Below are 15,571 nucleotides of genomic sequence, written 5' to 3'. Positions count from 1 at the left end.
TCGGGTCGTGGGTTAACGAGGACGCCTTGCGGGTCGTGGGTTAACGAGGACGCCTTGCGGGTCGTGGGTTAACGAGGACGCCGGGCGGGTCGTGGGTTAACAAGGACGCCGGGGGGTCGTGGGTCTTGGGGGGTTCTGTTAATACTATGATTAGAGGGGAGTGAGTGTGCGTGTGCGTGTGTGTAGAGGTCGCGCTGCTCACCTCATGCTCAAAGAACCTGTCCTCCAGTGTCTTGTCCCCTGGGTTGCTGCCTGCTCCCTCAAACAGGAGCTTGTATTCCTGAGAGGAGAGGAGAGGAGTTAGCCGGTCTGAGCTGCATCACCATATGTTTTGACTATCAATAGGATGAGGCAGGAGGGTAGCTGTATTGCTGGGGGATTGAGAACATATTTCATTGGTCCTCTGTTTTAGTTCAACGGTTCTAGGAAGTGATACCATGTCCTTATAGCAGGTGTGCCGCTCTAAATATAGTCACAGGACAGAAAGAGACTTGGTGAAGGTGTTAGTAGTAAGGACCAGTAACTTACAGGGTAGTAGCCAGCAGGCTGGGCTAGCAGTCGTAGTATAACTTACAGGGTAGTAGCCAGCAGGCTGGGATAGCAGTCGTAGTATAACTTACAGGGTAGTAGCCAGCAGGCTGGGCTAGCAGTCGTAGTATAACTTACAGGGTAGTAGCCAGCAGCCTGGGCTAGCAGTAGTAGTATAACTTACAGGGTAGTAGCCGGCAGCCTGGGCTAGCAGTCGTAGTATAACTTACAGGGTAGTAGCCGGCAGCCTGGGCTAGCAGTCGTAGTATAACTTACAGGGTAGTAGCCGGCAGGCTGGGCTAGCAGTCATAGTATAACTTACAGGGTAGTAGCCGGCAGGCTGGGCTAGCAGTCGTAGTATAACTTACAGGGTAGTAGCCAGCAGGCTGGGCTAGCAGTCGTAGTATAACTTACAGGGTAGTAGCCAGTAGGCTAGGCTAGCAGTCGTAGTATAACTTACAGGGTAGTAGCCAGCAGGCTGGGCTAGCAGTCGTAGTATAACTTACAGGGTAGTAGCTAGCAGCCTGGGCTAGCAGTCGTAGTATAACTTACAGGGTAGTAGCCAGCAGGCTGGGCTAGCAGTCGTAGTATAACTTACAGGGTAGTAGCCGGCAGCCTGGGCTAGCAGTCGTAGTATAACTTACAGGGTAGTAGCCGGCAGCCTGGGCTAGCAGTCGTAGTATAACTTACAGGGTAGTAGCCAGCAGGCTGGGCTAGCAGTCGTAGTATAACTTACAGGGTAGTAGCCAGTAGGCTAGGCTAGCAGTCGTAGTATAACTTACAGGGTAGTAGCCAGCAGGCTGGGCTAGCAGTCGTAGTATAACTTACAGGGTAGTAGCTAGCAGCCTGGGCTAGCAGTCGTAGTATAACTTACAGGGTAGTAGCCAGCAGGCTGGGCTAGCAGTCGTAGTATAACTTACAGGGTAGTAGCCGGCAGCCTGGGCTAGCAGTCGTAGTATAACTTACAGGGTAGTAGCCAGTAGGCTGGGCTAGCAGTCGTAGTATAACTTACAGGGTAGTAGCCAGTAGGCTGGGCTAGTAGTAAGGACCAGTAACTGACAGGGTAGTAGCCAATAGGCTAGTAGTAAGGACCAGTAACTGACAGGGTAGTAGCCAATAGGCTAGGCTAGTAGTAAGGACCAGTAACTGACAGGGTAGTAGCAAATAGGCTAGGCTAGTAGTAGTGGTAGTAAGGGCCAGTAACTGACAGGGTAGTAGCCAATAGGCTAGGCTAGTAGTAGCAGTAGTAAGGACCAGTAACTGACAGGGTAGTAGCCAATAGGCTAGGCTAGTAGTAGCAGTAGTAAGGACCAGTAACTGACAGGGTAGTAGCCAGCAGGCTAGGCTAGTAGTAGCAGTAGTAAGGACCAGTAACTGACAGGGTAGTAGCCAGCAGGCTAGGCTAGTAGTAGCAGTAGTAAGGACCAGTAACTGACAGGGTAGTAGCCAGTAGGCTAGGCTAGTAGTAGCGGTAGTAAGGACCAGTAATGAACAGGGTAGTAGCCAGCAGCCTGGGCTAGCAGTCGTAGTATAACTTACAGGGTAGTAGCCGGCAGCCTGGGCTAGCAGTCGTACTATAACTTACAGGGTAGTAGCCAGCAGGCTGGGCTAGCAGTCGTAGTATAACTTACAGGGTAGTAGCCGGCAGCCTGGGCTAGCAGTCGTAGTATAACTTACAGGGTAGTAGCCAGTAGGCTGGGCTAGCAGTCGTAGTATAACTTACAGGGTAGTAGCCAGTAGGCTGGGCTAGTAGTAAGGACCAGTAACTGACAGGGTAGTAGCCAATAGGCTAGTAGTAAGGACCAGTAACTGACAGGGTAGTAGCCAATAGGCTAGGCTAGTAGTCAAGGACCAGTAACTGACAGGGTAGTAGCAAATAGGCTTTGACCTAGTAGTAGTGGTAGTAAGGGCCAGTAACTGAGGGTAGCCCAATCAGGGTACAGCTTGCCACAGTGGGGACCAGTAACTGACAGGTCCTCCAATAGGCAGCTAGTAGTAGCAGTAAATGAGTAACTGATGGTGATGATGAAGGCTCCTAGTCCGCCTAAACTGGACCAGTAACTGACAGGGTAGTAGCCAGACAGACTAGGCTAGTAGAGCAGTAGTAAGGACCAGTAACTGACAGGGTAGTAGCCAGTAGGCTAGGCTAGTAGTAGCGGTAGTAAGGACCAGTAATGAACAGGGTAGTAGCCAGCAGCCTGGGCTAAGTGTTATAACTTACAGGGTAGTAGCCGGCAGCCTGGGCTAAGTCGTACTATAACTTACAGGGTAGTAGCCAGCAGGCTGGGCTAGCAGTCAGACCCTTACAGGGTTTAGCCAGCATTCTGGGCTACAGACTTATAACTTACAGGGTATTAGCCGGCATTGCTTTTCTTTTCGTCATATAACACAGACAGTAGCTAAGCAGCCTGGGCTAATGATCAGTAAACTTACAGGGTGACATTTTGGGCAAATATATATAAATAGGGTATATTTATAAAAATGGGCTAAAGTCAGTATAACTTTGGGTGTAGTCAGCCACAGCTTTGACCTGTTCAGCCTCCAGTCTTCTTGGGAATGACTGAGCCAGCCCCTCAGGGTACAGCTTGCCACAGTGGGGGTTTTAACAGCAAGTTGGCACGGTCCTCCTTAGACAGCTCCGTACCAAATGAGTTGATGGTGATGATGAAGCCCTCCTGTCCGCCTCAAACTGGACACACAGAGGGAGAGGAAATAGGAAACTGACTGATTGACAGGTGAGAGATTAATATACTAGAACACACTTCAAGGTGTGGGTAAATGTTTCCTTTCAATTGCACTGAGATAAATGACTAAAGAGAACATTGGAAAGTATTCAGACCCCTTGTCCTTACACATTTGTTCCCAGACTTATTCTAACATGGATTCAATTGTTTTTCTTTTCTCATCACTCTGACAGGTACCCCTGATCAAGCAAAAACAAGTTGACATTTTGCAAATATATTTTATATATTTATAAAAATGTTAAACTCAGTACTTTGTTGAAGCAGGCTTTGGCTGGGCCAGCCTCAGTCTTCTTGGGAATGACTCATCCAAGCCACATCTGTATTTCTGGAGTTTTATTTTAACTAGGCAAGTCAGTTAAGGTTGTCAAGTTCATTGTCATGTTGGAAGATGAACCTTCACCCCCAAACCGAGGTCCTGAGCCATCTGGACTCAGGTTTTCCTGGTATCAACCAGGGTGTCTGTAGTTTGCTCAGATGCAGTGCCTTAGACTCGATCCTGGACTAGTTTCTCCCAGTCCTCTGCAGTTCCTCTCAAAAACTCCCCACAGGATGGGGATGCTGCCACACCATGCTTCACTCTCCAGAGATGTTCGATTTTCAAGTCCAGATCTGAGGCTTGGCCATTCAGGCCAAAGACTTAAATCTTGGTTTCATCTGACCAGATCATTTTGTTTCTCATTTCTTCACCCCAGTCTAAGGTCCCGAGCGCTCTGGAGCAGGTTTTCATCAAGGATCTCTCTGTACTTTGCTCAGATCATATTTTCTTCGATCCTGACTAGTCTCCCAGACCCTGCCGCTGAAAATCTTCTCCACAGCATGATGCGGTCACCACCATGCTTCACTGTAGAGATGGTGCCTGATTTCCTCCAGACGTGACACTTGGTATTCAGGCCAAAGAGTTCAATCTTGGTTTCATCAGACCAAATAATCTTTCAGGTGCCATTTGGCAAACTCCAAGCGGGCTGTCATGTGCCTTTTACTGAGGAATGGCTACAGGAGCCATAAAGGCTTGATTTGTGGAGTGCTGCAGAGATGGGAGAACCTTCCAGAAGGACAACCATCTCCACAGAAGAAGTCTGGAGCTCTGTCAGAGTGACCATCGGGTTCTTGGTCACCTCCCTGACCAAGGCCCTTCACTCCCGATTACTCAGTTTGGCCGGGTGGCCAGCTCAAGAGTCTTGGTGGTTCCAAACTTCCTCCATTTAAGAATGATGGAGACCACTGTGTTCTTGGGGACCGTCAATGCTGCAGATCTGTGCCACGACACAATCCTGTCTCTGAGCTCTACGGACAATTCCTTCTACCTCATGTCTTGGTTTTTGTTCTGACATGCACTGTCAACTGTGAGACCTTATATAGACAGGTGTGTGCCTTTTCAAATAATGTCCAATCAATTGAATTTACCACAGGTGGACTCCAAGTTGAAGAAACATCTCAAGGACGATCAATGGAAACAGGATGCACCTGAGATCAATTTTAGCAAAGGTTCTGAATACCTATGTAAATCTGTTTTTTTTTTATACATTTGTGAAAATGTCTAAAAACCTGTTTTTGCTTTGTCATTATGGGGTATTGTGATGTCATTATGGGGTATTGTGATGTCATCATGGGGTATTGTGATGTCATCATGGGGTATTGTGATGTCATCATCGGGTATTGTGATGTCATTATGGGGTATTGTGTGTAGATTGAGGAGTTTCTTTTTTAATCCATTTTAGAATAAGGCTGTAACAGAAATGTGTAAAAAGTCAAGGGGTCTGAATACTTTCCCGAAGACACTTGTATATCAAGTTAACTTTCTAATAAAGGGACACGCTCACGGACCTCTAGAATAGGACACATGGTGTCACCAGTGGTTCCTCCCAGAGTGGAGCAGAACTTGTAGAAAGCCTCCAGATAAGCCTGGAAATGGAGACACGGATTCAAGTCAATGACCATCTATCTTCTGATGCACGATGTTGTTTAACATTGTGAATGAAATCCCTTTGCTCACCTCATACAGAGTATTACAGGTGAATGAAATCCCTTATTACAGAGTATTACGGGTGAATGAAATCCCTTATTACAGAGTATTACGGGTGAATGAAATCCTCATTATTACAGAGTATTACGGGTGAATGAAATCCCTTATTACAGAGTATTACAGGTGAATGAAATCCCTTATTACAGAGTATTACGGGTGAATGAAATCCCTTATTACAGAGTATTACAGGTGAATGAAATCCCTTATAACAGAGTATTACAGGTGAATGAAATCCCTTATACAGAGTATTACAGGGTGAATGAAATCCCTCATTACAGGTGAATGAAATCCCTTTGCTCACCTTATACAGAGTATTACGGATGATCTCGATGTTCATCTCATCCAGATCCTGCTCAGATATGCAGTCTTGGAAGAAAGCAGCTGAAGAAATGATCAGACATTTAAAACAGGATTTAGAAGATGTATTTATATTTATGAGCAAAGTTGAGTTTTAGCACCATCTAGTGCTACAGGTTATAAAATCTGTCTGTTGTTCAAAGATTCTTCTTCCTTTGATTCTCAAATCCATAACTTCCATTAGTAAACCACCCAGGATGGGGGGGGGGACAGTTCCAAGGTAGTAAACCACCCAGGACAGGGGGGGAACAGTTCCATTAGAAAACCACCCAGGACAGGGGGGGGAACAGTTCCATTAGTAAACCACCCAGGACAGGGGGGGAACAGTTCCATTAGTAAACCACCCAGGACGGGGGGGAACAGTTCCATTAGTAAACCACCCAGGACAGGGGGGGAACAGTTCCATTAGTAAACCACCCAGGACATGGGGGGGGACAGTTCCATTAGTAAACCCCCCCAGGACAGGGGGGGGACAGTTCCATTAGTAAACCACCCAGGACAGGGGAGGGGACAGTTCCATTAGTAAACCACCCAGGACGGGGGAAAGACAGTTCCATTAGTAAACCACCCAGGACAGGGGGGACAGTTCCATTAGTAAACCACCCAGGACGGGGGAAACAGTTCCATTAGTAAACCACCCAGGACAGGGGGGGGGAACAGTTCCATTAGTAAACCACCCAGTAGAGGGGGGAACAGTTCCATTAGTAAACCACCCAGTAGAGGGGGGAACAGTTCCATTAGTAAACCACCCAGGACGGGGGGGGACAGTTCCATTAGTAAACCACCCAGTAGAGGGGGGAACAGTTCCATTAGTAAACCATCCAGGATGAGGGGGAACAGTTCCATTAGTAAACCACCCAGGACATGGGGGGGACAGTTCCATTAGTAAACCACCCAGGATGAGGGGGAACAGTGCCATTAGTAAACCACCCAGGACGGGGGGGACAGTTCCATTAGTAAACCACCCAGGACAGGGGGAACAGTTCCATTAGTAAACCACCCAGGATGAGGGGGAACAGTTCCATTAGTAAACCACCCAGGACGGGGGGGACAGTTCCATTAGTAAACCACCCAGGACAGGGGGGAACAGTTCCATTAGTAAACCACCCAGGACGGGGGGGGACAGTTCCATTAGTAAACCACCCAGTAGAGGGGGGAACAGTTCCATTAGTAAACCACCCAGGATGAGGGGGAACAGTTCCATTAGTAAACCACCCAGGACGGGGGGAACAGTTCCATTAGTAAACCACCCAGGACAGGGGGAACAGTTCCATTAGTAAACCACCCAGTAGAGGGGGGAACAGTTCCATTAGTAAACCACCCAGGACGGGGGGAACAGTTCCATTAGTAAACCACCCAGGACGGGGGGAACAGTTCCATTAGTAAACCACCCAGGACGGGGGGGAACAGTTCCATTAGTAAACCACCCAGGACGGGGGGAACAGTTCCATTAGTAAACCACCCAGGACGGGGGGACAGTTCCATTAGTAAACCACCCAGGACGGGGGGGGACAGTTCCATTAGTAAACCACACAGGACAGGGGGGACAGTTCCATTAGTAAACCACCCAGGACAGGGGGAACAGTTCCATTAGTAAACCACCCAGGACGGGGGGGAACAGTTCCATTAGTAAACCACCCAGGATGGGGGGAACAGTTCCATTAGTAAACCACCCAGGACCGGGGGGGAACAGTTCCATTAGTAAACCACCCAGGACAGGGGGAACAGTTCCATTAGTAAACCACCCAGGACATGGGGGGACAGTTCCATTAGTAAACCACCCAGGATGAGGGGGAACAGTTCCATTAGTAAACCACCCAGGACGGGGGGGCAGTTCCATTAGTAAACCACCCAGGACAGGGGGAACAGTTCCATTAGTAAACCACCCAGTAGAGGGGGAACAGTTCCATTAGTAAACCACCCAGTAGAGGGGGGAACAGTTCCATTAGTAAACCACCCAGGACGGGGGGGGGACAGTTCCATTAGTAAACCACCCAGTAGAGGGGGAACAGTTCCATTAGTAAACCACCCAGAATGAGGGGGAACAGTTCCATTAGTAAACCACCCAGGACGGGGGGGAACAGTTCCATTAGTAAACCACCCAGTAGAGGGGGGAACAGTTCCATTAGTAAATCACCCAGGACGGGGGGACAGTTCCATTAGTAAACCACCCAGTAGAGGGGGGAACAGTTCCATTAGTAAACCACCCAGGACGGGGGGGAGCAGTTCCATTAGTAAACCACCCAGGACATGGGGGGAACAGTTCCATTAGTAAACCACCCAGGACATGGGGGGAACAGTTCCATTAGTAAACCACCCAGGACAGGGGGGGAACAGTTCCATTAGTAAACCACCCAGGACATGGGGGGGGACAGTTCCATTAGTAAACCCCCCCAGGACAGGGGGGGGGGGACAGTTCCATTAGTAAACCACCCAGGACAGGGGAGGGGACAGTTCCATTAGTAAACCACCCAGGACGGGGGAGACAGTTCCATTAGTAAACCACCCAGGACAGGGGGGACAGTTCCATTAGTAAACCACCCAGGATGGGGGAACAGTTCCATTAGTAAACCACCCAGGACGGGGGGAACAGTTCCATTAGTAAACCACCCAGTAGAGGGGGAACAGTTCCATTAGTAAACCACCCAGGACGGGGGGGGACAGTTCCATTAGTAAACCACCCAGTAGAGGGGGGAACAGTTCCATTAGTAAACCATCCAGGATGAGGGGGAACAGTTCCATTAGTAAACCACCCAGGACATGGGGGGACAGTTCCATTAGTAAACCACCCAGGATGAGGGGGAACAGTGCCATTAGTAAACCACCCAGGACGGGGGGGGGGGGAACAGTTCCATTAGTAAACCACCCAGGACAGGGGGGGAACAGTTCCATTAGTAAACCACCCAGTAGAGGGGGGGGGACAGTTCCATTAGTAAACCACCCAGGATGGGGGGGAACAGTTCCATTAGTAAACCACCCAGGATGAGGAACAGTTCCATTAGTAAACCACCCAGGATGAGGAACAGACAGTAGAGAAAAGCGATCCACACTACTAAGCAGTACTAGTGGATCAGTAAATCACCCCAATAGAGGGTGGAGCACTGCCAGAACGTGTCCCAAATGGCACCCCATTTCATTGTGCATTACTTTGGACCAGAGCCCTTCTGTGCATTCAAAAGTAACGCAGTAGTGGGTATCCTTAGTATTCATCCGCTTGGATTTTTTTTCATATTTTTTTGAGTTACAAAGTCAGATTGAAATTGATTCAATTGTGATTTTTGGTCATTGAGCTCCACAAAATACTCTAATTTTAAAGTGGAAGAAAAATGCTAACATTCTTTACACAATTAATTAAAAATAAAACCAATATACGTTAGATTAAGTAAGTATTCAACCCCGAGTCAATACACTTATTTAGATAAGTAAGCACTATATAGGGAATAGGGCTCTGGTCTATAGTAGTACCACTATATAGGGAATAGGGATCTGGTCTATAGTAGTAACACTATATAGGGGATAGGGCTCTGGTCTATAGTAGTAACACTATATAGGGAATAGGGCTCTGGTCTATAGTAGTACCACTATATAGGGAATAGGGCTCTGGTCTATAGTAGTAACACTATATAGGGAATAGGGCTCTGGTTTATAGTAGTAACACTATATAGGGGATAGGGCTCTGGTCTATAGTAGTACCACTATATAGGGAATAGGGCTCTGGTCTATAGTAGTACCACTATATAGGGAATAGGGCTCTGGTCTATAGCAGTGTACTATATAGGGAATAGGGCTCTGGTCTATAGTAGTACCACTATATATGGAATAGGGCTCTGGTCTATAGTAGTACCACTATATAGGGCTCTGGTCTATAGTAGTACCACTATATAGGGAATAGGGCAGCAGTCACAGTCCTGCCTTACCCAGAGGGGTGTCGACCAGGATGGCGTTGTAAAGTTCTGCTGGGGTCTGGGCGATGTTGACTGCCTCCATCTGCTCAAAGCTGCCCAGAGGGTGGCACTTAGGTACCAGCTCAGAGATGGCACGCTGGTGCAGGGTGCCCGTGATCAGCAGGATCACATTGTCTATCATGTAGCTGTACCTGTGAGGATGGGAGGAGAGCGCGTGTTTCAGTGATGACTGGGTAGTTAAGAGCATAGCAAATATTACATTTAATTTTGCAAGATGGTGAGAGCAGGTACGAGGGTTCTCTCTCAGGCTACAATGAAAGGCGGCCGGTAAGAGCCGGTACGAGGGCTCTCTCTCAGGCTAGAATGAAAGGCGGCCGGTAAGAGCCGGTACAAGGGTTCTCTCTCAGGCTGGAATGAAAGGCGGCTCTCTCAGGTAAGAGCCGGTACGAGGGTTCTCTCTCAGGCTAGAATGAAAGGCGGCCGGTAAGAGCCGGTACTCTCTCAGGCGAGGGTTCTCTCTCAGGCTAGAATGAAAGGCGGCCGGTAAGAGCCGGTACGATGGTTCTCTCTCAGGCTAGAATGAAAGGCGGCCGGTAAGAGCCACTACGAGGGTTCTCTCTCAGTCTAGAATGAAAGGCAGCCGGTAAGAGCCGGTACGATGGTTCTCTCTCAGTCTAGAATGAAACGCGGCCGGTAAGAGCCGGTACGATGGTTCTCTCTCAGGCTAGAATGAAAGGCGGCCGGTAAGAGCCGGTACGAGGGTTCTCAGTCTAGAATTAAAGGCGGATGGTATGTGGGAGACAAAAAAAAAACAAAAAAAAAAGCACGAAGAGGAATTCATGTCTCATGTCTTCATCAATACTGTACTAACACATGAATAACACACATACTGAAGACATCTGCTGGACATAACAGACCCAAACCTCATGTCTTCATCAATACTGTACTAACACATGAATAACACACATACTGAATACAGCTCAACCAATAGCTGATTGTGTCAGGTAATAAGACAAGGTGATATTCTAAGCCTAAACCCCCCCCCCCCCAAAAAATGCATGGGAAAGACAGGCTCAATTTAATTAGACAATATGGGCACCCATCTTCCCCCTTCATTTGGGATAGAGGCTTGGCAGACACCAGAGAGCCTGTGAATGACTCACGTGATGAAGTCCATGAAGCTTGCCAGCGGTTCGTAGGACTGGTTTCTCATGTGACGGAACTCCACCACCATCTTCTCTTTGAGCTTGTCGTCGATGACGGACACGGTGAGGGGGGACGGCTCGTTGGCCAGGAAGCTGCCATAGTCCGTGCTCTGCAGATGGAGTTTCAGGTCTGCGTGGGGGGGGGGGGGGGCAAGACGTCTTCAGATACTGGGTAACAGTGGCTTTCAACAGACACAATAAATGACATGCACAGGACAAGTACAAGCTCATACTAATGCTGCTGTGAGAGGGCATGATGCTAACGGTATGTTAGAGACCCATACACAAGGGAAGAGGCTAGCTAGCTGTGTGTCTAGAATGCTTCCATTTTACTTGATGTGTAAGCTAATTGAGCAATACTTTGAGCAATAGTTTCAGTTCCTCATAGAAATCCCGCTGTTGATCAATCTAATGTGATGTATTTAACATTTTGTGTAGGCAGCCAGGTAATGAATAGATGCTAATGGTTCTTGCTAACAGTTCTTCAATAAATACTGGCTTGTTAATACTAGCTAGCTACTAGCTTGTTAATACTGGCTAGCTACTAGCTTGTTAATACTGGCTAGCTACTAGCTTGTTAATACTGGCTAGCTACTGGCTAGCTACTAGCTTGCTACTAGCTTGCTAATACTGGCTAGCTACTAGCTTGTTAATACTGGCTAGCTACTAGCTTGTTAATACTGGCTAGCTACTAGCTTGTTAATACTGGCTAGCTACTAGCTTGTTAATACTGGCTAGCTACTAGCTTGTTAATACTGGCTAGCTACTAGCTTGCTACTAGCTTGTTAATACTGGCTAGCTACTAGCTTGTTAATACTAGCTAGCTACTAGCTTGTTAATACTGGCTAGCTACTAGCTTGTTAATACTGGCTAGCTACTAGCTTGTTAATACTGGCTAGCTACTAGCTTGTTAATACTGGCTAGCTACTAGCTTGTTAATACTGGCTAGCTACTAGCTTGTTAATACTGGCTAGCTACAGCAGTCAATGCAATGTAATAACCAGGGCCTGGTTTCCCAAAAGCATCTGAAGTTTATATTTAGATTCTTCTTATGAGCAATGTGAAAATCTCAGAGCTTCTTTCCTGAAACCACTGTTACTTAAGTTAACCTTGCAAGCCAGGCAACAATTTTATTTTTGATAAACAATGCTTTGGTCCATTGCTAGCTAGCCAGTTCAAATAATGACCAGAGTATTCAGGCTGAATCACATCTGGCTGTGATTGGGAGTACCATAGGGAGGCTAATCCCAGAATTTTTTTTTACGGCCTCTGGTCAGTTAGGATCACCACTTGATTGTAAGAAAGTGAAATGTCAGAATCATAGTAGAGAATTATTTATTTAATATTTTATTTCTTTCATCACATTCCCAGTGGGTCAGAAGTTTACATGAACAATTTAAATACTAATTGAGTGTAACTTCGGTCAAAAGCATCAGGTAGTCTTCCACAATCTTCCCTCAATAAATTGGGTGAGTTTTGACTCACATGCTTTTTCAGTTCTGCCCACAAATTTTCGATAGGATTGAGGTTAGGGCTTTGTGATGGCCACTTCAATACCTTGACTTTGTGGCAAAATGGCTTAAAGACAACTTTGGAAGTATGCTTGGGGTCATTGTCCATTTGGAAGACCCATTCACGACTAAGCTTTAACTTCCTGACTGATGTCTTGATGTTGCATCAATATATCCACAATTTTCCTACCTCATGATGCCATCTATTGTGTGAAGTGCACCAGTCCCTCCTGCAGCAAATCACCCCCACAGAATGATGCTGCCACCCCTGTGCTTCACGGTTGGGATGGTGTTCTTCAGCTTGCAAGCCTCCCCCTTTTTCCTCCAAACATAACGATGTTCATGATGGCCAACATTTCAGTTTATGTCGATATAGGACTCATTTTACTGTGGATTTAGATACTTTTGTACCCGTTTCCTCCAGCATCTTCACAAGGTCCTTCGCTGTTCTGGGATTGATTTGCACTTTTCGCACCAAAGTACGTTCATCTCTAGGACAGAACGCGTCTCCTTCCTGAGCGATATGACAGCTGCGTAGTCCCATGGTGTTTATACTTGCTACTGTTGTTTGTGCAGATGAACATGGTACCTTCAGGTGTTTGGAAATTGCTCCCAAGGATGAACCAGACTTGTGGAGGTCTACAATTTTTTATTTTGATTTCCCCATGATTTCAAGCAAAGAGGCACTGAGTTTGAAGGTAATGAAATACACCCACAGGTACACTCAAATGATGTTAATTAGCCTATCAAAAGCTTCTAAAGCCATGACATTATTTTCTGGAATTTGCCCAAGCTGTTTAAAAGGCACAGTCAACAACTTCTGACCCACTGGAATTGTGATACAGTGAATGAAATGAAATAATCTGTCTAAACAATTGTTGGAAAAATGACTTGTGTCATGCACAAAGTAGATGTCCTAACCGACTTGCCAAAACTATAGTTTGTTAACAAGACATTTGTGTGTGAGATATATATCACACACACACAGTTGAAGTCGGAAGTTTACATACACTTCGGTTGGAGTCATTAATTCGTTTTCCAAACACTCCACAAATTTCTTGTTAACAAACTATAGTTTTGGCAAGTCGGTTAGGACATCTACTTTGTGTAGATAGCTGACATCGTTTTAACTTTCGCTGCTTTTGATTAATTATGACAGAAAAATAAAGCCACAACAACATTATTTACAAGGTGAGGTTAATGGTGAACTGACAGAAAACAACTTCCTGTCACAGTGTGACGAAATAAAAATTATCAGGTGGAATGACCTACTTTTAACACTCCTGCGTCAGGTTACAGTAGGATTTGGTCTGGTCGCTGTGACGTTGCCACAGTCGCAGAGATAAAATAATATATATATATATTATTTTATGTCTGTGCGACAGGAAACTGTCAAAATAATATATATATATATATATATATATCTGCGACTATGTCTGTGCGACAGGAAACTGACAGTCGCACGTCGTTCAAACAAATTGTAAAACGGTCCTTTTAACCTTTTCAGAGAAACGTCCGGCTCCTTCAGTCCACTAACTGGCACGATAGCTTCCCAGCTAATTAAAATGTAGTTAGGTAAATTAACGTTAGTTAACTAATTCAAAAGAATAATATCGGTTTTGTGAGACCCAATTTAATCTCGAAATCTAGCGACCCGCCCATTTAAATTGAATGACCTACATCCATATACAAAACGGATCATTAATAAGCTACTATTCAAGACAGAGTAACCATATATAGATAGCTTAACGTTAACTAAATTAATAATACAAGGACCCATCATGAGATATTAGTTAGTAACCTACTGTTATAGCTGGCTAGAGTTGTCATTAACATTATATATATATATATATATATATATATATATATATATATATAAGGTACAGTAGTAGCATGGCGACTGGCCATGTCTTCGGAAACGCCACATGTTTTTTATAAATCCAGTAACGTTTAATAAATGTTAACAATACCACTTGAAAAGCCATTTGACAACATAGTTATCCAGACGAGCACGCTGACTTTGGCTCCGACTCACCTTCCAGGGTTTCACACTGGACGAGATTTAGATAGTCTCCCTGTGAAAGGATTCCAGCCTTAAAACCCCTGACCAACCCTTCCAAGTAACCATTATCCACATTAAAATACAGCTCCGAGAATATAGGCATATTGAGGCCTCAAAATATATCCGTATATTGATGAAATACAACCGGTTTTAGGAAGGAAAATTAATTCTAGACAGGGCTGAGCTCCAGATTACCCGGCTGTAAAAAAGGACACGTGATCACTCGCCACCAATATCATGTGACTCAACATCGATTCTCGATGACGTAATGTCGCGTTCATATCCACTCGGAACTCAGGAAATATTCGACTTCAGCCGCGTTCAAGATTACTGGGAACTCGGGAAAGAAACGAGTTCCAACTGGGAAAAATCGTTTTGAAGGACCTGAAGATCACTGATGTTATGATTTTACCTATGTTTTTTTTTTTTTTCTCGAGGTCCCAGTTGTCTTGAAAACACCAGGAGGAGAAACTGTGGAGAGATGCTGAGGTTTGAGAAGGTTGTACCTGGAAAGTAGATAAAGGGCCTCATCTGACTCTGGGTCAGTGGATAAAGGATCTCATCTGACTCTGGGTCAGTAGATAAAGGGCCTCATCTGACTCTGGGTCAGTGGATAAAGGATCTCATCTGACTCTGGGTCAGTAGATAAAGGGCCTCATCTGACTCTGGGTCAGTAGATAAAGGGCTTCATCTGACTCTGGGTCAGTAGCCCTCATCTGACTCTGGGTCAGTAGATAAAGGGCCTGATCTGACTCTGGGTCAGTAGATAAAGGAGCTCATCTGACTCTGGGTCAGTAGATAAAGGGCCTCATCTGACTCTGGGTCAGTAGATAAAGGGCCTCATCTGACTCTGGGTCAGTAGATAAAGGGCCTCATCTGACTCTGGGTCAGTAGATAAAGGAACTCGGACTCTGGGTCAGTAGATAAAGGCCTCGTTTCCAGCATCTCTTCAACACCACCCCAGTGCTCCTTTCAGAGGCGCCTGCTCCGCAGTCACAGGTCTTGTCCCGAGGGACGTGACTCATAGTACCTGCTCCCTCTGGAAGAAAAAAAAACTGCATATGGATCAGCCAAAAGAAAGGGATTCAAGATTCAATTTTCTTCAAAAAATGTCACTCCCATCGGAGCTAGAATCATTCTCTGCGTGACCATCGGGGCGAGGCTCAGACTCTGAGGGCTTCATAGTGTGGACCTACTTGTATAAAACACAGATTTTTTTAATGAACTGGGCCTTTA

General features: G+C 46.0%; 1 pseudogene; it reads right to left on the bottom strand.

Annotated features, from left to right (window-relative positions):
• Positions 1-14,558, bottom strand: part of LOC124025709 — a 16,059-nt pseudogene extending 1,501 nt beyond the window's left edge.
• Between the last annotated feature and the right edge of the window lie 1,013 nt (positions 14,559-15,571).

This window comes from Oncorhynchus gorbuscha, unplaced genomic scaffold, assembly GCF_021184085.1.
Source record: "Oncorhynchus gorbuscha isolate QuinsamMale2020 ecotype Even-year unplaced genomic scaffold, OgorEven_v1.0 Un_scaffold_2366, whole genome shotgun sequence".
In the NCBI taxonomy this organism is placed as follows: domain Eukaryota; kingdom Metazoa; phylum Chordata; class Actinopteri; order Salmoniformes; family Salmonidae; genus Oncorhynchus; species Oncorhynchus gorbuscha.
This window is presented reverse-complemented; position numbering and strand designations above follow the sequence as displayed.